The sequence below is a fragment of the Stegodyphus dumicola genome, chromosome 11, assembly GCF_044657685.1.
Source record: "Stegodyphus dumicola isolate Sdum_Otavi_A_Nest chromosome 11, ASM4465768v1".
Lineage (NCBI taxonomy): Eukaryota > Metazoa > Arthropoda > Arachnida > Araneae > Eresidae > Stegodyphus > Stegodyphus dumicola.
In genome coordinates, this window is record NC_140778.1 from 107,402,641 (window position 1) to 107,426,679 (window position 24,039).

The 24,039-nt window shown below is 34.7% G+C and overlaps 1 protein-coding gene across 5 annotated transcripts in view; it reads left to right on the plus strand.

The window, feature by feature from the left end:
- The window catches only part of LOC118192442 (uncharacterized), a 299,890-nt gene that overhangs the window by 190,130 nt on the left and 85,721 nt on the right, over positions 1-24,039 (plus strand). The window contains exon 1 of one of the 5 annotated variants that reach the window (XM_085827058.1): positions 18,113-18,246. The exons of the other annotated variants lie outside the window; for them this stretch is intronic. The gene's annotated coding sequence lies outside the window, so the exon portion shown is untranslated. Of the gene's footprint in view, positions 1-18,112; positions 18,247-24,039 lie in introns of those variants that run through there. 5 annotated transcript variants of the gene reach the window in all.

Below are 24,039 nucleotides of genomic sequence, written 5' to 3' on the forward strand. Positions count from 1 at the left end.
TCTTTACAGACTCCAACGCTTAGTTTACAGATGTAAAGTAGTACTATTATACAATAGTCTTTTCCTCGTTCTGAAGTATGAACTCCATTATCTTTTTGAGTCCTTCTGTGCATCTCGGGCTTGTCATCATCCTATCCTTGGACCAGGAGGATATGTTGCTTGGAAGAGCTCGTCTTCTGACATCCGAAAGCAGGGGACATCGCCGGATGTAATGATCGCTATCAGCCAGTTCTGCTGTGGTACCGCATCCGCATTTTACTTCCTGGTGGAAGAATCTTTTTAGATAGGATGGGAACTTACCGTGATTCGTGATTAATTGAATCAGAAGCTTATCCGTTTTGTTTCTTTTGATGGAGACCTTGGGAAGGTATTGGTAGGTTAGTCTTCCCGTGTCTGCTTCGTCCCATCGTTCTTGCCATATTTTCATGGCTTCTTCTTGCGCCTTATATTTTGCTACTCTTATTGAAAGTGGAGTCTCCACGTCGATATCCTGTTTTCTCGAAGCTTCTTTGGCAGCTCTATCAGCGGCTTCATTTCCTTCGACACCTATGTGTCCTCTAACCCAATTCAGTTGTATTTTGATCCTCTCGCCTTCTGAGATGAGGATTTCTTGTATCGCCCCTATTAATAGTGTGGCATTGCCCGATTTATTGATCGCTTTAAGCACGCTTTGGCTGTCCGTGAAGAGTTTCATTGCCTTCTGTTGATGGGTAGTAAGCTTGTCGCAACCCCAAAGAATCGCACTTCGGCGATTGCTTCTGCTTGGAAAACAGTGCTATGTTTACTTAGCTTCAGTTGTTCTTTCTTGATAATGGAACCGTTATAGTATGCAACAAAGGCAGCTCCTACTTGGTCTACTGTCTTGGACCCGTCAGTATATATCTCGAGACCCTTATGGGTCGGCTGGTCATTAGTCCAGCAAAAGTTCGCAGTATCTGCTGGATGCCTTCTCATCCTTGATAGTTCTTGTTCTATTATCTGGTATGGGATGTGGGTCTCTTCCATAACCAAGTCTTCATGAAAATGCACTAATCTGTAAATTTTCGTTTCTAGATCCGCCTTTATATCAAGAGGCAGGGCTCCAGTGATGGTTTGAAGAGCAGTTGTTGGAGTAGTACTATAGGCCTTCGTTATTTGAAGCAGCACTGTCCTTTGAATTTGAAGGAGTTTATTCTTGGCCCTCACAGTGCCACTGTTGTGCCACCAGATTGGACAACCATATAATATGAGTCGTTCTATAGCTCTTAGATAGAGTTGCTTATAAATTTTCCCTCTTAGACACCACTTGTGGGTCATGAATCTGTTGAGGCTGTTAACCAATTTTTGTATTCTATCTTTCAGGTCCGTTAAATGCGGAATCCAAGTCAGTTTCCGATCTAGGGTGAATCCCAAGTACTTCAGAGTATCATTGCTTTTAATGGGCTTATCCATCCATTTGATTCTTGAAAGGTCTCTTAGGAGCTTGGATCCTTTGGGGAATGTGATCATTTTTGTTTTCTCTACGCTGAAGCATAGCTTATAGTTTTTGCTCCATTTTTCTAATGTATCCAACGCCTTTTTAGCTTTCCGTTCAATGGTAGTTCGATTGCCTCCTCCGACAATGACTACAAAATCGTCTGCGTAAGCTTGAAGTGTCACGTCTTCCCCAAGATCCAGAGATAGCGCCATGTTCGCTATTAAATTCCACAGGGTGGGTCCCAGATTCGACCCTTGTGGGGCTCCCTTAAAGTAAGATCTTGTGATGTTGATCCCGTCTCTATTATATGTTACTTTTCTATCACTCAAGTAACTTGATAAAAGGTTGAATAGATTTTTCGGACAACCCATGTCATAAAGTGTAGCCATTATCCCCGGCAACCACAGATGATTGAATGCCGACATCACATCTAAAGATATGATACTAGTATGCCAGTTTCTTCTATAATTTTCTTTAATAATTGTCACCAGATTATTCAGGGCGTCAATAGTACTTTCCCTGGAGTAAATCCAAATTGGAGGGGAGATAACGGCCTGGAATATATTACTGTTTCTGTGCTCTTACCCTACTATGGACTTATGTATTTTACTTCATTGTATAACCCGCCGCAACACACGCTGGATACCATTTTACTTAAGAATATTCTGAGGCCCATAAGGCCAGCTATTCTCGCGGGCGATTTCAACGCTAAAAATCAGAAGTGGCTGTATAGAAAGACTAACCCGAACGGTAAGAAGTTATTTGAATTCATATGTAATCAACCTGTTTACTTTTATGTCCCAAGTGAACATACGTACCTGCCTGAGCAGCCAAATAAAGAGGATATTTTAGATCTTTTCACAGCCAATACTCCCATTCCCATTCACCTGGAGGTCATACATGATTTAGACTCAGATCATGTATCATTGTTGCCACGCTGGGTACAGATAAAGATATCAACGCGGACGAAAAGAAGATCACAAATTGGAAAGGCTTCACTGACTACCTAAGCAAACAGCTTTTCAACGTTACTAGACTCAAAAATCCGCAGGATATTGATTTTGCTATCTATCAACTCTCCACCACTATTCCTAATGCTTATAACAGAGCCTCTACCACGGTACCTGTTAATAATTATTCTGATAATCTCTTCCCGTATATTAAGGAACAAATTAAGGAGAGAAAACAAAATGAGCAAAGCAATGGCAAAGGTCTTGGGACCCCAGTGTCAAAAAGGCCTTAATAAATCAAACAGGAGTATTGGGGAAAATATCATTGTGCACAGAAAGAAGATATGGGATGATAAAATTGCAGCCTTTAACGAACCTAACAATTTCTTCTGGTCATTTGTCAAGAGGCTTAAAAATAAACCTACTACATCTAGGCCTATTAAGACAAATAATAAATGTGCCTATACTAATAAGGAAAATGCCTCTATGCTTGCCGAACAATTTAAACCCAATGACAAACAATCCCAGCGACGCAGAGTTTGCGTACTATGTGAAGTATTATATTAAAGAATGGCTTGCTGCACATTCTAAGGAGAAGGATTTACAGCTCACTGATCCTAAAGAAATTCAAGATGTCACTAAAAGGCTTAAAAATAATAAGGCCCCAGGGTACGACAACATTACAAACGCTGCGATCAAATTATTACCACCAGGCACTATAATTAAATACCCTGGTATCCTGAACGCTTGCCTCACAAATGCTTATTTCCCCATGTCTTGGAAGGGCCCCTAAAATGATAGTAATACCAAAGCCAGGCAAGGACACGACCAAGCCAGAGGGCTTCTGCCCTATTAGCCTTCTCCCGGGTTTTGGGAAAATACTTGAGCGGATTATTCTGAAACGCATGGAGCCTTATCTGGAGAAGCTTCCTATTGAGCAATGTGGTTTCCGTCGCTCGCTATCCACCACCAAGTAGCTTGTTATGCTCACTGAATACATTGGCAGCTCTCTATATAATCATCAGACTGTCGCCTTACTCATGCAGGACGTGGCGAAAGCTTTCGATCGCGTCTGGCATGAGGGGCTTATTTCCAAGCTTATTAACCACGGCTTTTCGCCTGCTCTTATCAGAATTATTCACTCCTTTTTGTGCGGGCGTAAATTTCACGTTTCTATAGGAAAGGACTGCTCGGACTTTAAGAGAATTAGGGCCGGCGTCCCACAAGGGAGTATTTCAGTCTTGTACATATTTTATGTCGCAGACCTACCAAGGGCCAACCTGGATTATAATTATTTTCTTGGATGCTACGCTGATGACACTTCACTAGCAGTGAAGTCGGCAAACGCCAACTTTGCGATCCGCAAGCTGCAGAGCATTATATCGCAAATTGAGCCCTGGTGTCACAAATGGCGGATATGTATCAATGTGGATAAGTCCCAACTACTAATTATAAGAGGAAGCACTGACGGACTAATATCACTGAAAAACTTACGCTTTTCAACACTGAGGTCCCCCGTGTTAACAAGGCAAAGTATTTAGGTATTGTACTCAACACCAAGTTCAGCTGGAAGGACCACATTATGCACGTTCGGGGGAAAACTATCGGCGTGATTCAAAGTCTCACCCCTCTACTCAGCTACAATTAAAAATTAGACTTACGAAGAAAAAGGCATCTCTACATTTCGGTCATCAGACCCATTTTCTCATACGCCTCGCCTGCATGGGCTACTATGAGCACTAGGGATTTGGATAAACTGCAAATTATGTAGAACTAGCTGCTGCGTACTATGACTCATGCACATTACTACGTCTCAAACAAAACTCTACACACAGATATTAAAATCGAGCCTGTTCTAAATTTTCTGCAGCGGATGAACGATAATTTCTTTAAGAAAGCAATTAATTGCCCACACCTCAAGAATCTTAAAGTTCTTGATTATATCGCCTTAGAAGAGGACCGTGAACTCAGACCACTGGCCGCCCACATGTCCCGGACACTAATTTTCCGACATAGCATGCTTTCCCTCTGTATATATGTATACAGCACACTCTTTTAATTTAAATTTGTATTGTATCCTTATGTATGTAATGTTAAAAGTAGTACTGTATTTTCTTATTTAATCCCCATGTACTTTTGTAACTCATTGTATCCATGTTTTGTATCTTAACATATTTTATCTCAGCTGTGCACTTATTAGGAACTGTCAACTTAGAATTTTCTCCCCTGATCTTTTCGCATCAACCGCCCTAGGCTCGCCTCTCAGGTTCTCTGCGCTCTCTCGGGCCATGTGGCTTCTTGGTCACACCCTTTACCTTCCCACCTTAGTCCTCCATAACCCACATCCAGACCGTTAACGTCAGGAGCCCACTGGGCATATCTCGCTGAGCCGGTAACATCGCGCTTCGCGCGATAATTCGGCTATAAATGTTCGGTTCGGCTTTGTTTTCAGTTCCAGTGCCCGGCCCATGAAGGACGTACTTAGCCATGTAATTGCTCTACCATTTTCCTACATTTTTTCACTCACAAAGTCTCACTCATCCTCATTAGCCGTTGGAGCAAACTGTCCTAGTCCTGTAGGCAGACAGCTCAGTTTTCGTGATTTTGTTTGCGAATTAGTTTAACTGATTCAGGTACCTTCGGGTACGCAAAGATGTCCTTTTTTAGGTCACCTACAAGTATGACGGACGAAGATGACACGGACTTGGATAAATCGTTCAGATCATCGAGATTGCAGCCATTAAGAATGGAAGACTTCATTAAGTCATCGAAAAAGAAGGTTAAGAGGAAGAAAATCTCAACCATAACGTCGAGCAGCCAAGGAACGATATTGAGTAACGACGAAAAGATAAAAACCACCCAACATGGAGGAAGAATTCAGTAAATATTTGAAGAGCTTGAATGCAGAAAAAATCAACACACAGATATTATCAATAGATACCCAAAAATATATCGAAGAAAATAAAGAAAAATAGGCAAAGATGCATGAAGAGAAATTAAAAGAAGCAGAAAAGGCTCAAGCGAGACGAATTCCACCCTAAACGATGACCAAAGTTGGATACTACCGAGCAATATGCAAAAGTGAAAGAAATCGAAGAACCTATGGAAGTTTCCCAGAAAAATCGTTTCGAAGACCTGGAATTAGATGAACAAGATGAAGAATGCGGACCAAACCCTGACGAAATGCCACCCCCAATTGTTTTTCCTAAGGAAAACATAGATTGGATACAAATAGAAGACGAACTAAGAAAAATATGTAACGACGAAATTAATGCACAAATGAAAGGAAATGCAATTTACGTAAATACTAAATCAGTCTCAGACTACCGTGAAGGCACGCAAATACTGAAAAAGAGAGGTGTTCCTTTTCACACGTACCTTATGAGTCACGAGAAACCCATAAAAGTCATCTTAAAGGGATTACCGGGGAACATAAAAGAAGAAAAAATTTTCGAAGATCTGCAAAGATGACAATTTCCAATTAACAATGTCAAACAGTTTACGAGAAACCGCAGAGGTACCGAAGAAAAACTTCCAATATGGTTACTAGAGCTAAGAAGATCAAAAGCAGGATACGCTATTTATCACGTAAGTAATATGTTCAGTGTAGACATTTTTTATGGAAAAATATAACCCCAAGAAGAGACCCCTACAGTGCTTCAGATGCCAGGATTGGGGTCACTCCCAACATCTGTGCACAAAGCACAAATAAAGAAAAATGTTGCAAATGCGGAAAATCTCACCGAAGCAATACATGTACACTAACCAAAGAAGAAAAACCTACCTGCATGTTCTGTAAAAAAGATCATGTTTCGAGCTATAAAGGGTGCGAGGAATATCGCAAGAAATTTGAAAGAAAACTGGCTCAGAAAACAGCAGAATTTAACAGGAAGAAAGAAGATTTTCCCCAACTAAGCAAAACCGCAGAAACGGAAAGCACAAATACCCGGAAACCTCTTTTCAGTGAGAAAGTTAAGAAACAATTTAGTACAGTTCCCGAAGAAAGCTTGGTTGAAGCCGAAGCCCTAGCTGGGTTCCAAGACGCAAAATTAAGAAAATGTTTCAGTACTATCATCGATCATCTTAACCGCATCAGAAAAGCCAAATCAACTGCAGAAAAAATTTCCGTTGGATTTAAAGCAGCGATGTACATGATTAAGATAGCAGCAGAAGAAAAGTAGTGCTCCTAACCCCTAAAGAAATGCAGATTTAAGCACTTTATCTTATTTTTCAAAAATCTCCTTTACACTTTTCGACACACTTCATCTGTTTTCAAGCAGCATCTCTCGGGCAACAGTTCTTGGGAGGGTGACCCCCATGTGACTCAAGGAGGTTAGAATAGAAGGAGGGAGGGTTCGCAGTTTCCTCCAATATCGGAGAATGAAACACCACCGAACAAGCGGCGTCCATGTTTGTAACTTCAAAACATTGCATTACGCTAGGTGTTTCTAAGCTGTTCCGTGCATGTATTTTCCAGTAAAAATATGTTAAATTTATAATGAAATGCTTAGCTATTGTTAATTTTTTGTTTTAAAGTTATGAAGATGATATTAGTAATTTACTACGTACAGAAAATCATTAAGAAATAGTTCGAAATCTAAATGCATGTGAATAACATTAAAGTAAATATTGTGATGAAAATGATGATGATGTTTCCTTTAAAAATGATGTTTCTGCATATTTCAAGAATTTGTTTAGGCTTTATTAGCAACCTGTTGGCGGTACTTTCCAATTTTTCCTTTAAGAAGCGATATTTGAAATTTATTCACAATATTATAATAATTTATTAATGAAATTTAAGAGATAGGAAAGAAAGTTATTGTAGTATGCTAAAATTTAAGCTTTAAGTTGTAATACACTAAAACAGAAATTCACATATTATATTTTATTGGCTATAGGAGTTGTTGTAATAGCTAATTTCAGGAGAATGGTTTTTATGCAAATAGTATTTCATTTTTAAAGCATTTATTGGCTTACTTTAAAAATTTAAATAATTCGTAATTTCAATTTAAAAACACATTGTAACTTTTATCCATTTATCATTTTTTAGAAGTATTTTAGGGAAGGGGAAGACTGTTTTTGTGGAAACCTGAGAAAAGTGTTAATTTTGATCAAACTACAGTAAATGAAATAACTTCATGGAATCAGAAAATCTAAAATACTAAACAAATTGAGATAAAAATAAACAGCAAATAGATTTGCATTATACATGTCAAAAGTGACAGCTCATTAAGGGAGGGTGGATTTAGATGGTTGCTCAGCTCAAAGCATCTCCAAGTTAAAAAATATTAAAAGCTTATTTAAATTCTATTCTGACTTATTTCTAATGCTTTCCTGATCAGAAAATTTCTACGCATAATGGGAAAATGTCTTTGTCTGATATTGAACAAAAATGCAACAGTGAAAAAAATCTTGCCCATTTTTATTAAAATTATAACAATACGTACAATACTACAGTACACCTGTTCCTAATAGATTACCAAAGGTATCTAAAGATGTTTATAAAAAATAAATTATATTCAATTCTATCCTTGGCCATTTAAGCGAAAAAATGATGTTTTAAAGAAAATTAAGAGAAAACTATAAAAAGGGAATAAATATCCTTATAATTTCACATACAAAATAATAAGCCTTCAGAAAAAACATGAATCAGTAAATTTATAGCATTCTGGAGCAAATTCCTTTCGTTGACTTTTTTCAGGAAAATTATGAAAAGAATTACCTAAAACGTTAAAATTATACAGTTTAAATCCTAGCATATATCATTGTATGTTAAGGAACGAAAATACCAGATATAAACAGGAATATTAAAATGTTTTTAATATAATTTGATTATTACTAAGTCCTTCTTTTCCCATCCGGAAAGAAAACAACATGGCATTGTGATATTTTTTAACATATTTATCAAATTACATAAAAAAAGAAAAGCTATGCTTACGCGTGAGAGTAATCCCGGGAATCTTTTTCGAAAATATATTTGTGCATCTATATGCAATACATGCTGACTTGCTTCAAAAAGAAAAGGAAAAAAAAAAAAGTTCCAATTACAGACTTCTTGCACAAGTCACAGCGATAATAGTAACATGGCTGCCAAGCATCACCGTTTGACTTGAACCTTCCCTCCTTCTATTCTAACCTCCTTGAGTCAACCTCCTTGATGTGACTGGCCCCGACGAATGATCTATTAACACCTATAGAGAGAACTTTTACCGCTAAAGAGAGGATTTTTTCTGCTTCCATTGCAGTAATCCGATTGCTTGACCTTTAGGCTTTGCCATCTGGACCATTCTTCCTCTTCGAACACGGTGCACATGCACCTTTGATTTATCAAAAAAATTCTTGAGCGGCCAATGGCCTACCAGATTTATTGATAAAAACTCTTATGTAGTTGGGATCATTAATTGAAACTGAAGATTCAAGATTCACCCTTCCCCTATTCCAATATTTCTGAAAAATGGCCACCTCTGCATTCGTATGAATCTGTTCACTATTTAATCATATCATGCTTGCTGCCCTAGATATTTCGTGGCGAAAATCTAATCTTTACTTCGCTATGATTAGTGCCTTATGCCAATGAGCCTATTAATCTGTAAAATCTTTCCTTTCCGCTTTTTGCTTTAGTGTCGTATTTATGTGTTATATAAAAAATTAAAATACAAAAAAAGTTAAAAATCTTAAAACTTCCAAGAAAATGAAAACTTGATTTTTCCTATCCCTAAACTTTCTCGAGCTAATGTAGCTCCCTCTAGTGTGCATCATGATAACCAATTATGCAATTTTCCTATTTCTGCTCACTACTTAGATATTTTTCTGATGTGCAGGTACATGGTTTTGAACCATAGGCACTCAGTAATTGCCAAAACCTCAGATTCATCATCGAACATCAGATTCATCATCAGAAACATCAGATATTGCCCAAAACATCAGATTATGATGCATAATATGAATATTTTTTTAATAAATTCTTAAACTTTGTAAATTTTAACTTTTTAATACTATATTTTAAAATATTTTTTGCACATGTATCATATGCATAATTCGCAAAATAGTATAACTTGGTTGAAAATTTCAGTTTTTTTTGTTTTCTATGTACAAATAAGTTGTTTTTATCATTGTAACATTTCATCAGTAATTTCTTAACACATTAAATATAGCAATGACCCCTAGGAACCAACCTTAAACTAAGCAAAATAGACTTGTTTAACATGTTAGATATTGGGTAAACATAACATTAGTGTAAACCATTGTAAAACAATAAATAAATGTTAATTTATGTAATTTTAAGTGCACACTTATACTCAGATACCACCCATTTGTCTTAAAGCCATATTTCACTCCTAAGCTGCGTTCAGACGTGAGCGTAAAGCGCATAGAGGCATAGTCATAAGGGCATAAAATACGGGACATCCGTTCACACCTGCGAGACGGGGGTCTAAGCTGTGGCCAATGAGAGAAGCTAAATTTGCGCATGCGTGGATGTGTCTACACCTTTCACGCGCTGTTTTCTAGCTCAATTGATTTCTGGCTCTCGCTCTGCTTGTTTTCGTTATTTTGTGTCATGACTTTTTCAGCTCACCACAAAGTTTTACTGGTTCAACAGAATGCTCTTTTATCTGCCCTTCTTATAAGCCAAGAGGTAACGGAAGAAGGTAAAAAAAAGAAAAAGAACGAAATGGTCTAGAGATATTTTTTGAAAGAAGAATACTTGGTTGGCACATATATTTCTGTGCAAAGTAGTATGGAATATTTCTGCATTGTACTGCATTTCTGTATTGTCTATACTATAAAAATGCACATGCATTTTTTTATATATATAAAATCTTCTTCAATTTTTATATATAATTTCTCTTAGGAGAAATAAGATATTCTGAATATGCCTAATTAAAAAAAAAATACTTGAGGATAACTAACAGATAGCCTGTATATAATATTTTTCCATTTTGCAGGCATGAAAGGAGTTAAGCTAAAACAGTACTTACCATACATTATTATTATTATTTTAATTTTCAATCAAAAGGAACATATTTCTGTGACAATGAAAAATGTGTGCTTAGCACTCCTTATTCACTGTCACTGTCGATCAATATCGTAGTTGGCTGCACTACCAGTATCAATTATCTTGTGACCAGTTGTAGTATCCTAGTATCCTACAACTGGTCACAATGACCAGAAACCACAACTAGTACAATATTGGAAACGTGCACCCAACAATGTATTTTATGCTCAATCATTAAATACATTTTGCTGTGTTGCCAGCTGTTTGTATACATCTATTTCTAATAATTTGCATGTATAAGTCGCAACCCTGAATTTAATTTCAACATATGCTGTCATTTCTATTTACGACCAAATCTCAAAAGTAATTTCACATTGACAAATATTAGGTACCCAAGTCTTCAAATACAGCAAAATTATAAATATCGATACCTTATCCAGGAATTTCTACCAGAGAAATAGCATGAATTTAATGATCAAAATTCCATTTAAATGATAGTAATAAAGAGTAGATAATAATAACAAATACTATTCATTAAATTATAGTCCATGTTATAAATTATGTGTGCTATTTATTTAAAGGTGTATCCAAAAGTTACTCGGTATCGCGATAGCAAATTGAGTAGAATATAAAGTTGTATTTGTTTACATACTTCACTTATCGCCCCTACAGTAAATTTAATATTAAACCATATTAGCGTACCACACAATAACCAAAACAAATGGAACTACTTCTACCCAAGGAAGTACGAACAAGTTACTATAACTTTTGCGTTCTTGTATACTAGTTTTGCACAAAAATTGCATTTGGCGATCGGAAAATGATGCCAAAAGTTCCTGGCGCAACGGTCCTCTCTCTGATTGGTTCCGGTCTCCGGCGGCCACTGCACCGATTTCAGCAAAACCAGTGCAGAATGCTTGACGGATCACGTACAACTACATACCAAATACTTAGCACACTTAGCATTTTTTATTTTTACTAGGCAGTTTATGAGGAAAGTGGTATTCAGTCTTCATAATTAGCATATAATTTTTGAAAAATTTAATCTCCTTTATTGTATGAACATTATAATCTTAAAGTTTCTCCCATTATTCCAGACTGCCTTTGTCGCCGATTTAAAAAATGAGCAGATCAAATTCAGAAGACATACACGATTGGCTCTCTATGTGTTAAATATAAGTTTCTGGCCGAATGGCGAAATTTAACTTGCGTTTTCCACATCTCAAAAGCGCAACTGTCCAGATTTACATATAGCATTGTTCTTCTATGCATTTTGACACAAACCGAAAAATGAATGAAGAGATAAAAAGAATTTTCAGGAAAATCGTAGAATCGGAGCGAATTTTCATAATCTTTTTTTGTTGACCACGCCTCTTCGTAAAGCTCTGAGGTGTTATCTTGAAAATTAACACTGAGATAACTAAACTGTTATAATGTTAATTTAATAAAAAAAAAATAATTTTTTTATCAGGAATGTACTTCAGCTTTTGCAAAAAACTAAATTTGTATTTTCAAAGAGACTAAGGTATCAAAGTGTGGGAAACCTAACTGCACCTACTTTTATTCCTAAGCTCAACCTACTAAGGAATACACATTGACATTTGCCATTTGTAAATCTCGAATTTACTTTACATTTTGTTACACAACTAAAGTAACAAATTATTTATGAATCTACTATGAATTATTAAACTACTATTATCTACTTATGAAATGATATGGTTCAAAAAATTTTTCATGTGTTCAGCACATGATAGGAGTCTGCCCAGGAGCCCTCCTCCCTGATTTTCACCAAAAGGAAATCTTAAATTGTTTAAAACTTCAGATCTGATGCTAAGATAGATACTTTGACCAGGTAAATGAGTTTATAAAATTGATTAAAATAAATCAAATTACTGAATTTCCAATATTAGCCTTTATTATCTTTAATTCTCAATATTTCTTCTCTCTATTTAAAAAATTTTATAGTAGTATATTATCAACTGCAAGTTAAAGGACTTCAATATAAAAATAAATACAAAAAGTGTACGTGAAACCTGCGTAGAATTAATTTAAAATTGTTTAACATTTAATTTCTCACTGTACATTGAGATTGTACATTTCCTGTTTTTTTCATTTATTTATTTATTTATTTAATTTTTTTTTTTTGGGTGAGTTGTATTTTTTATACATTCAATTGTTCAAAAATGTGGAATTAAATGCATATGCTGATGATATTATGATTCTTATGAAACACGATTCTCTTGAAAAAATGGAAAAATTATTTGATGAAACTGCTCTAATACTAAGTGAATGGAAAAAGAAAGAAAAATTACAATTTAATATTGAAAAAACATGTGCATTGTTTTTTCCCAGAGGAGGTTAAAACGACTAGACCACCAAATTTGAAATATCAAAGCAAAAGAATTAAATTTGTTGGTGTATTTAATTATGGCAAAGCACACGAGGGCTATCTGCCTAAGTGGACGGATGCCTTTCGTGGAGGGCTTTCTAAGGGAAACTGGCTCGTATACACGTTACACATGGGGAAAACCACGAAAACGCCCATGCAGCCAGCCCGTTCGCGGGATTCGAACCTCGGACCGAACTACCAGTGTTCAGCGACTTTACCGCTCGGCCGCTGGTGGGCGAATTAAATTTGTAGATAATTTGAAATATCTTGGCGTTATGATTGATAACAAATTAAATTTTGTAGAACATTTTAAGTTGGTACAAAGAGGAACTGATCTGATTTTATTAAATTATAGAAGAAATTTTTCAGCTGAGATTTTAGCCTTGAAATCCTCCATTCTGAAGAAGATTTACTTAAATGTAGTGCTTCCAATCATCATGCATGGAATTGGAGCCTGAGGATCCAGGGCAGGGGAACTGGTTAGATTACAGATGAAGTTAGACAGTATTCAGAGAGCTTGGGGTTTAGCTTTAACCCGATGTTTTAGAACGGTGCCTACCGAGGCCGTCTTTGTATTGGCTGGGCTGCCTCCTCTCTCAATTTTATACACATTTTATTATGAGAATTTTTTATTTCGAACTGGACGAATAGAATTGAAAATGTATGAAGATTTTTTAATTACAAAGAATGTTTTTGAAAAAATTAATATTCATTTAATACATCCTTCCAATAGATTTGGTTTTGTTTTTGATAAAAGTAATGCAACTGTTGATATGTTTGATATTTATACATATGGTTCTGGGGTTGGAGGGAGCGTAGGAGCTGTCTTTGCTGTTTTTTACTACGGAACTGAGGTGCATTATAGAATGTTTAAGTTGAATATATATAATTCAGTTTTCCAAGCAGAAAGTGAAGTGTTCAAACAAGCCTTATTATGGATTAAAAATACCTTGTTTATAACCACGTCTGTAAATATTTACACTGACTGCCTGTCACTTCTCCATGCGCTCTCCCGCCAAGACAATTTCAATCCATTATTTGTCGAAATTAAGAGTCATTTAGAAACTTTGAGTTCATATTTAAATATTAAGCTACATTGGGTTAAAGCCCATATAGGCTTTATTGGTAATGAGAGGTCCGGCAGCTTGGCCAAGCAGGCGGTCTCAAATGTCAGTGCAATGGATATTGAAGTAACAGGTTCGAAGAGAATTGCTATTCGAAGAATGAAAAAATTTTACATTAACAAATGAAAAATACAGTAGTTCTATTCACCTAAAAACAAAGGATTTATGGAACTAATTAAAATCACGAATAAAATGAAATGTATGAACAATATTGATATTAATCAGGTTTTAACTGGACATGATAGGTTTCCGTTCTATTTCAACCGATTTAATCTGCAGAAAAATAAATTATGTAATAGTTGTCAGGTTTATGGTGATGCTAGGCATTTCGTGGTTGATTGTAGTTTAACAGCCCCTATTAGACAGATTTTTAACATTACTGATTTTAATGTAAGTATCATTAATTTTAAAGTTTTTAAATCATATTCTATTGCTCTAATGAAGTTTATCAATGAAAATAGGGCGCTGGTAGGAATCTTCTGTTAAAAATTGAATTTTGTATTTATATGGGTTTTAGATATCTGTGTTGTTCTAAGTTGTGAATTTGTGTTTATGTTTTTTTTTTTTTTTCGTCTGGAATTTTGTGTTAGATGCGCTTACTTATTTTTGATTTAGTATTTTTGTTTGTTGATTAGGGGTGGTTGGGTTACTGGCTGCCCTCGTTTGTATAGATACGGGGCCCCTTCTTTTGAGCTATGGGAACACTCATGTCCAGGTGGGCTGAAGGGAGCCTCCAATTCTAACACTCAATTGTTCGTAATATCCCGAGGTTAACATATAATCGAGCATTTATCGTAAATAACAAATGTTATGTAATGAACTAAGTTTTATACAGTGAAAGTACCAGAATAAATACATTAAAATAAATTTCTGTTCCTAAAGACTTTATTTATCAAATAATCCTTTATGTAAGAAATTTGAATGTTTATTACTTCAAAAGCATTTGGGATATATTTATGAAATTTTTAATATGGATACACAGTTTTTACCAAAACAGTTTAGTTTTCAATTAAGCATATTTAGTAACCAAATTAAGAAATAACAAACTTACAAAAGCAATGAAGAATATTTAGTTTTCAAGTAGTGTTAATTTTATTTGCTTTCAATTTATAAATTATTATTTAGAAAATTAATTTCAGTTTTCTCTCAGGGAAAAAATACCATTTGCAAAATTATTAAAATTAGCTTGAATCAGTCAATGTACGCGCACTAAAAATATAGAATTTCAATATTGTGCAATTATATATTATGCCAGCAAATAAAAGAAACCCTCAACTTCTGTACGTCGGCGTAGCAGCCGAGAAAGTAATTTTGATCTAGATCATTTTTAGGTAAATCTGTGACATAATAAAGGTAGAGAATAGGACCTAAAGTAGATCCTTGAGGGACACCAGTACGTATTTCTTTCTTGTCCAAAGTATCACTACCAAAAGAGATGTAGAGCTGCATTCACACCAACGCGGTCACGCGTTCGCGCGTAAAACGTTAACCAATCAGAAGCGAGTTCAGAGGCGGCATTTGCCGGATGGCCGGAGACCGCTTAACTTCAACTTTTTGACACTTGACACATCAGTTTCAGGCATCTCGTTTCAAACATCCAGTTTATACCCTGGTTTTTAAATGATTGCACTTTCAAAAATTCTTCTTGTTGAAAAAAAAGTAAAATGGAATAATCTTAATAAAATCTTCAGATAATAATAAAATAAAAAAAATGCATATGCTAATAGAATAAAAAGCTTTATAAACTATTTAAAGGAAAATTCTCAAGTTTATTAATAGTAATAAACCTTAATAATCAACCATAAATGATATATGGTTCATAATCTCTATAGAATTATCTAAAGCAATAGATTGTTGCGAGAAAATAGTGATCGATTTAGAAATCCCAGATTTGAATTTTTCTTAAAAAATATCTACATTAATTTAAGGTTGCTCTTGTTGCCTAGTGGATAAAATGTTGGCTTCTTGACTCAAAGATTTTGGGTTCAAGCGTTCCCAGGAGTGGTGTTGTAATGAAGTTGTTAATTTTAAAGAAATATTTGCAGAAAATATTACCGCTAGTTTCAGAGTAGCCCAAATGCTTTTTCAGTGCTCTGAAGGACCAAGGACCAAAGCGTTTAGTTACGGAGTACCTTTTCAATAAATTTCAATTACCTCCACAATCATCGTTAATGAAAATTGAAATAATTGAGAGAAGAAGCATTCGCTAAAGGTGAAAGGAAAAGCTGTTAAGCTAAAGTCAAAAAGTCGCTAAGGAGGTCCTCATTGTTTGGACACAGGCAAAGGGTACAAGCAGTTGTATCAATCATGGAGGTAGGAAGTAAGATGGAGTCGCCCTAAACAAGTTTCTCCGTGCCCTGCTCTGAAGCACCGGCGATCCCTACGTGGTGACCAAAACATTAGGTCATTTACCATTGAGTTCTATGGGACTTGACGCGTTCGGGTGTAAATATTTTGTAATTACGTCGCAAATATACATATAAATGTATATATTTTCTTTTTCTACAACACTTCAGAGTCCTAAGTATGTGAAAACAACATATTTTTAAACAACATTTCATTCTGAACGGAATTAAAAGCTATACTTTTCACAGGACAGTTTTTTCAGAATGGTTTAATTTGAATGAAATATTTTCACAAGTTTTCGTTAATTACATTAGAAAAAAAAATTAAGATAATTCGATTTTATGCGGTTAAGGTACAAAAATTAAGATCAAAGTTTATTGTATTATTAATATTAAAATTATGCATTATTTCTTTTCTATTTATAGAGAGCTTCTTCCTAAAATACTTTCTTAAATATGACATGATTTTTTGGCTTCTTTTAAATCGAAAAATGTAAGTCAATTTATAATTAATGCTCTATTCGGTTCATTTTAAATTAGAGAATTATGAGGAATTAAATAGTATTTGACTTTCTCTGAACATTTCTGAAAGGGAATAAAATTTTTTTTTTTTTTTTTTTTTTTAAGTATTATTTAAAACTTGTAACTGAGTTATTATAAAATGTAAAGTGAATAATTCTTTTAATTATACTTATCAGATTTTTTTTTTTTTTACCCTTCATTTCAACAATACATATTCCAAAACTCTTTATTACGTTCTTAAGTGCGCATCTCATAGCATTTGCTTTACAATACCTTTTAACAGATTGCTTTCCAATACGAACAATTCTTGCTTAAATAGTTTTATAACGTATTTGTCAACAGGATTTCAATTTATGTTTACAATTCAATATTAAGGTTATTATATATTTAGATAACATTTATAATCATTATAAATTAGATACATTTAATCATTAGATTTCTTCACAGTACTATCACAGTTGTTTATAAATGAATAAATTCTTCATTTCAAATACATTTATAAATAATTTAATGAATATTTAAGTATTTTGTCAAAGGCAGTTACATGCTTTTTGCAAGCACATGCATAAATACACATACATATTTCCTATTTATCATTTCCGGCATGTGCAAATCTTTAATTTCTGTGCATTCACTATATTTTTCGTGTAAAGTACTTTACACTAATTTAGCATACACCCGAAAGTTTTACATAAAAAATATATATGAATATAATTTGAATGAAAATTATAAGTATTATTTTTAATACCCACTCAAAATTCCTCCACGATGGCATCTCTCTCTTTAGGCAGGCCCTTGCATGCGTTACTCTATTTAATAAATACTTAATCTGACCTATGTGCCTAATTACAAATATTTTAACATACATAATTTTATATTTACATTTAGCCATCAAGTTTCAAACTTTTCAAATCTTCTAGAAAATAAATTTTGGCAGATCTCTTTTAGCAATTTTCTTAAAATCTATAGTTTTGTAGTGCAACTGCTTAGAATTTTATAAAACAAATTCATAATCAAAATCGCTGTTGTTAGTTATCGGAAAATAACCAAGATGTGATTTTTGCGTAAATGTCAGTAAACTATAGAAATTGCTATAATCCATCACACTATGAATGTTTCTTTCATGCGAGAGTGTCCGTTTTTCGATTTCTATGGAACTGTCGTGTGTCGAAATACTATCAGAATCTTGTCAAGCGAGCTTCTGAATGTAAACAAAGAACACCCCGTCTGATGACCCAAGCTTCAAAGCAGTGCTTCACTTCTAGCGCGGAATGGCCCCTCCTCCCTTTCCTACCTCCATGGTATTAATAGAAGGGCGTTTAGCCCCCCCCCCGTTGCGACTTGACTGCAGGTAACTCGAGAAGGAGGGATGAACTGATACGCGTTCAGTGTGAATAGTTGCTATGGAGACGAAATAGCTGATAGAGTGAGGCGCGATTCTACAGAACCGGTCCCCAGGGAAAGGTAAGAGTAGGTTTTTGTAACTAAGCGAGAAGCTGAGAGCCACTAATGTAGGAAGTTTTTTACTTCCATGCTGAGACGTCACCATCATGGTGACGGCTGAGAGCTTTGGAGTGATGTGGGAGAGGTCATTGACCCGAAAAGGAGAGGGGAAAACTAGAAGCGCCGCAGAGTCGTAGCTAGGGTTTTCAGCGCCCAGGGACAACTGAAGATTTCGCGCCTCCTACTGCTTGCCAAGGATGGAAAACATTTAATTCTAAAATGTCGTAACATCAGTTTGGCGCACCTTGGATTCTGCGCCCGGGGGCAGATGCCCCACTTGCCCCCCCCTCTAGCTACGCCCCTGAAGCGCGGAAAGAAGGCGAAAAGATGTGTGGGGGAGTCGTCAGCTTATATAACTACGGGAGCAGGTTTTATTCACAAGGATATACGTTAATTCTTTCAGTAGTTGAATAATTGAAAGGTATTCTTTAAGTTCAAATTAAGCCTTAGTTCGTATACGAAGTAGGGTAGTATAAATGAATTAAGTTATGAAACTATAGTAGGCGAATAAAGCTTAATGGAATTAATTAAGGTAAAATAATTAAGTGAATGTTGTCTGGTGTGTAAGGTCTTGGTAAAGGTCTGGTGTGTAAGGTTAAACTATAAGAGGCAAATAAAGCTTAATGGAATTAATTGAGGTAAAATAATTAAGTGAATGTTGTCTGGTGTGTAAGGTCTTGGTAAAGGTGGGTAAAATTCCCTCAGTGCGGCACGGGGATGTTAGTCGCGGAAAACGATGCCATTAGATGTGGGGATTAGGTCTGGAGGGTTTTAAGTAAAGTTAAGAGTAGCCGGGGTTAGGTCCATGAAGTACTTGTAATAAATTCAGTTAGTTTCCCTGGTCAAGCAAACAAACCCTTTTTGGCTTCCTAGGGAAGATGTTAACAGATCTGTCCATGACAGCCCTAGGTCGCTTGGCAGAGCTAGGTTCTGCCGGATTGTAAGCGGGGATGGAGTGCAAGACTGGGTTACTAATCTATTCAATGCGATTAAAGAAATTGCCCGAAACATACTTGAAATAAGCGTCAAGGTCCATGTCCATGTCCTAGTCCTAATAGTTAGTATTCGGCCCTAATAAGGGCATTTACTAATATATAATATCATTCGCTGAAAGGGAGCCTATTTAACCCCTTCGCGCCGGGTAGCGCAAACGCGCGCTTATCGCTTAGGCCGGCAGTGTCTTACGCGAGCGTCTGTCCAGGGCCGGGGGCTTTTTTGCTATTAAGCCTAAATCCATGAAATTTCCGAAGTATCACCGCATTGTTTAATAATGCTCTATAGAGTATTTAAACGGCTTATGCTTTATAGATATTTTTATATGTACTTTAATTACCTTATTTCTTGTTTAAATGCATATTTTACACATTTTATTTTCATTACTCACCATTTTATGACTTTTAACATTATACATCTGTAAACTAAATATATTACTTAAAAATTCTCTTTTCGTATGAAAAAAATTTGAAAACAGGGATCTACACACAGTCCTACGTAACGTTCCTTGCACTCGTAATAACGACATTGATGATGAGGACATTAATTAATTAAGGATTAATGATGATGAGGAATGTCCTCACCATCATTAGATTCGCCAGATTCTTTATGATCAGAATATATCATAGTATCACTATCACTACTATCAGAATCTGTTTCAGAATCAATATCTGAAATATTTTGCATCATTTCTGCTATTTCATGCTCTGTTAAACATTTTCGACGCTTCGACATTGCAACGGTAAAAACAGAAAGAATTCACGTCTAACAAGATCTAATTATGTTCTAAAAACTGAACTGCAAGCCGAAATATCCAACGCTTTAGCGAAAATAAAACTTCTCTACTTACAATTAGTGCTGTAGAAGTAACGAGAAATTGTGTACCCGTATGTATTCGTTACTCGTTACTTTCGGTAAAATCGATCCTTATCCGTATCCTGAGCCTATTTTAACGGTCTACGGCCCTAAAAAGGGCCTTGAAACGTCGCATTGCATTGAATCACGTGAGCTATTCTACTCCGCGGGAATTGGGTAGTGCTGCGATAGGGAGTTTTGCATCACATTTTTGAGTAAAAATAATTCACTTTATTTTGGCTATTATTTTTTGGTGCACTGGATTCATTATTAATTTTTCTATTGCTGTCAGGGCTTAGTTTCTAAAGTCAGAAGGGCCTACGGAAGGCCGTCAGGAAAAGAGGAAAAAATAAAATAAAAAATAAAGAAAGAAAGGAAATAAATATTACAATAATAACATTAATTAGTAATTAAAATAAAAAAATTACTTATTAAAAAACTTAATGATTAAAATAATAAAAATAGTGATTAAAATAATGAATAATTAAAGTACATAATAATTAGCAACTGAAATATAAAATACTTATAAGTACAATTTAATAAAAATGTGAAAACAAATAAAAATTAATATATTTTTTAAATTTATGATGACTAATTAAATAATAAAGTAAAATACCAGATCTTGTCTTATTGGCTTAGTATCGTTTCGTCCTTTCTCATTTCATCCCCAGCTCGAAAAAGTGTTATTTCGTTCGCTGCTTTCCCCCACCAATTCCATCTTTCCCGTTTCATCCGCTGTTTGAAAAATAGGTGTTTACTTTACGATAAGGCGAACGTCTGTTTACTTCAATTAAAATAGTTTAGAAGAGATAACTGTTTCTACTTCCACTTAGCTTTTGATTTTTTAATATTTTATGCAGACAAATTATATTGAGCAGAATAATGAATTTGGACGTGTTCAAAAGGTGAACTGAATTCAATCTGAATATAATAACATTTTTGTTGTATAGTATCCATTTTTTTAATTTCACACATTTCTAAAGCAACAGAAGTACGTTATCACTATTTTGGCACACACATCAAAAACATGTATAATTAAGATTAATGTTACATTCCTTAGTAAAAGTAATGGGTCCTCATTAAATGCAACCATTCATGCTTTTAGAGGATTTTACATGTGGTGGTCTTAAAAAGATGATGTTTACTACCAATGTTTGTTTATGTTCCCAAAAATAGAGATCTCTTAAAAGGTGAACTCTTAGACATGTCGTAAATAGATGATTTGCTATAATTATTTTCCGATAGATAATGGAATTAATGTAATTTAAAGTCAATAACTCGAGGAAGCAAGTTTAAATACGGTGCAACAAAAATACAGAAGTATTTTAAATGACGAAAATATTCATATTTTGTCAATGTCAAATTTTAAAAAGAATTAATTTTGGAAAAATTATGAAATCTAACTTTTAATGTCGTCTTCTGGTTTGTATATTTATATCTGGCAAAGTTTTATACTCGTTATGAAAAAATAAAAATACAAGAAGTTTGAGTCTCGTAGGACAAAGATTGACCAGGAAATTTAGTTTCAAAATTTGCAATGTTTGATGCCATTTGTAACTTGCCTTCGGGTATCGCTTAATTGAGTTAGAATAATTCGAGGAAATAAGTTTAAATGAAGTGCAGAAAAAATAGCATAATTTAAATAGTCGTAAAAGGAAGTCATGCGGAATCCATATCAAATTTTCACTTTTTCATAATGACCATAAAACTTTCCCAAATACAAATACAGAAACTGGGAAATCGCATTAAAGATTAGCTTTCGTTATTTGTCCGTTATTCGTTATTTCTTTTGCTGCTTCCCCCATTACCTTCATCAGAACCGCTAATGACGAAAGGGTGAAATTTCCCCGATTCATCCCCTCTCCAAAAACTCCTTGTTGAGACTGTTATTTGTTGAGACAAGGAATGCTATATTATAAATGTCAACTTGCTTTTTACACTTAACAATAAAATCGATAAAAACATTCGCAAATGTATAGGTTAAGTAAGAATAAGAACTTAAATTTAGAAATCTATAAAAGGTAAGGTAAGTTTTATGTTACTTTATTAGAGATAATAGTGAAGCACTAAATATTTCATAATGCTATGAGTATACCTTTATTCATTTAAAAAATCGCCCACCAGCGGTCGAGCGGTAAAATCGCTGAACACTGGTAGTTCCGACCTGAGTTCGATCTCAGGCAAACGGGTTGGCTTCATAAGCGTTTCGTGGTTTTTTTCCCGTACCAGCTTACAAGCCATCTTACCACGTACCATACGAGCCAGCTTTCCTAAGAAAGGCATTTTTCCTTTTAGGCACATAGCCCCAGTGTGTTTTGTCATTATCAACTAAACCAAATCATAAAATATATCATTTAAGAAATATATCAGTTGATCACTGCTCAGTGTACATCTGCTGTTTGCTTATAAAAACACTTTGTGAAGACGTTTCCACTATTATGCTAATAATTCTGGAAGGCTCATAGAGTCCGAAATTATGTTACACTAGCTAACAGAGAACTTAAGTCTGCTTAATACAACAAAAATCTGTTTGACTTGCTTTCGTGTCTTTGGGAAATGTAAGTATATGCAGAAATAAATATTAAAATCTATCACGTATATTTGTAAGGATGTAAAGCATACTGTTTTGGTTCACGATAATGATAAATATGCATCATGTTACGACAGTTTTAAAAGATCACAAATAACTATACATATGCTAGACTTCTAACAAAATTTCTCTTACAATATGAATATGCATTTATTATTATATGAGTCGTAAAACGGCCCACCAGGGGCCGAGCGGTAAAGTCGCTGAACACTGGTAGTTCGGTCCGAGGTTCGAATTCCGCGAACGGTCCGGCTACATGGGTGTTTTCGTGGTTTTCCCCCTGTGTAACGTGTATACGAGCCAGTTTCCCTTAGAAAGTCCTCCACGAAGGTATCCCCCCTTAGGCAGATAGCCACTGTGTGCCTTGCCATAATTAAATACACCCATACACGCATGAGTCGCAAAATTCAGTATTCGTCATTTTTAGATTCTAGGTATATGACAATTTTTTTTTTTTTTTAAATTTTCGTTTTGTTTTTAAAAATTAATTCACTTTATAGCTTTTCTTCAATTTATTACAAAGGAATAGGAGTTTAAATTTTGATTTATATATAATATGATATAAATTCATCATTCATTAATAATATTTTATGTATAACAAAAAAATTATCATTAATGTTCCAAATTTTAATTTTTTTAATGATTTGTCTTACATTTGTTGTATATTTGTTGAATGCATAGCTAAATATTTCAATTATACACAATAAAGTTTATGCAGAAAACAATTCAGCTGGCATGATAGCTAATTGCGAAAGAAAAATTAGAGTCTTATTGCTCTTAACTCTTAGTACAAGCAGCCATTTTTAAATTGACGTTAAAATAAATTTATTCTATGGTCTATTAGAAAATAATTATACTGAATCATTTATTGACGACTTCTAAGAAGTAGCTTTCTGAAAGAAACCTGTATTTTTGAGAACATAAACATACGTTGATATTGAACATCACTTTTTTAAGATGCCAGAGAAAATAAATGCACAGAGCTCCAAAAATCCTCTAAAAGCATAGACGGTCACGTTTTCAAAGGCTGACTACTTTTAATAAAGCTTGTATATTAATGTTCATTATACATTTCTCACATTTTTACTTTCGTTCAAAACAACGATGCTGTGGTTCAATTGCTTTAGAACTATGTGAAACTAATAAAATGTGCCCTATGTTATAAAAACCTAATTATATTCAGATACACACCATTTGAACATGTTTAAAATCTATTATTCTAATCAGAATACTTTGTCTACAGAAAACATTGAATCGATATTAGAAATCAAAAGCTAAGTGAGATTAAAGTAGGAAGAGTCACATCGTCTAACCCA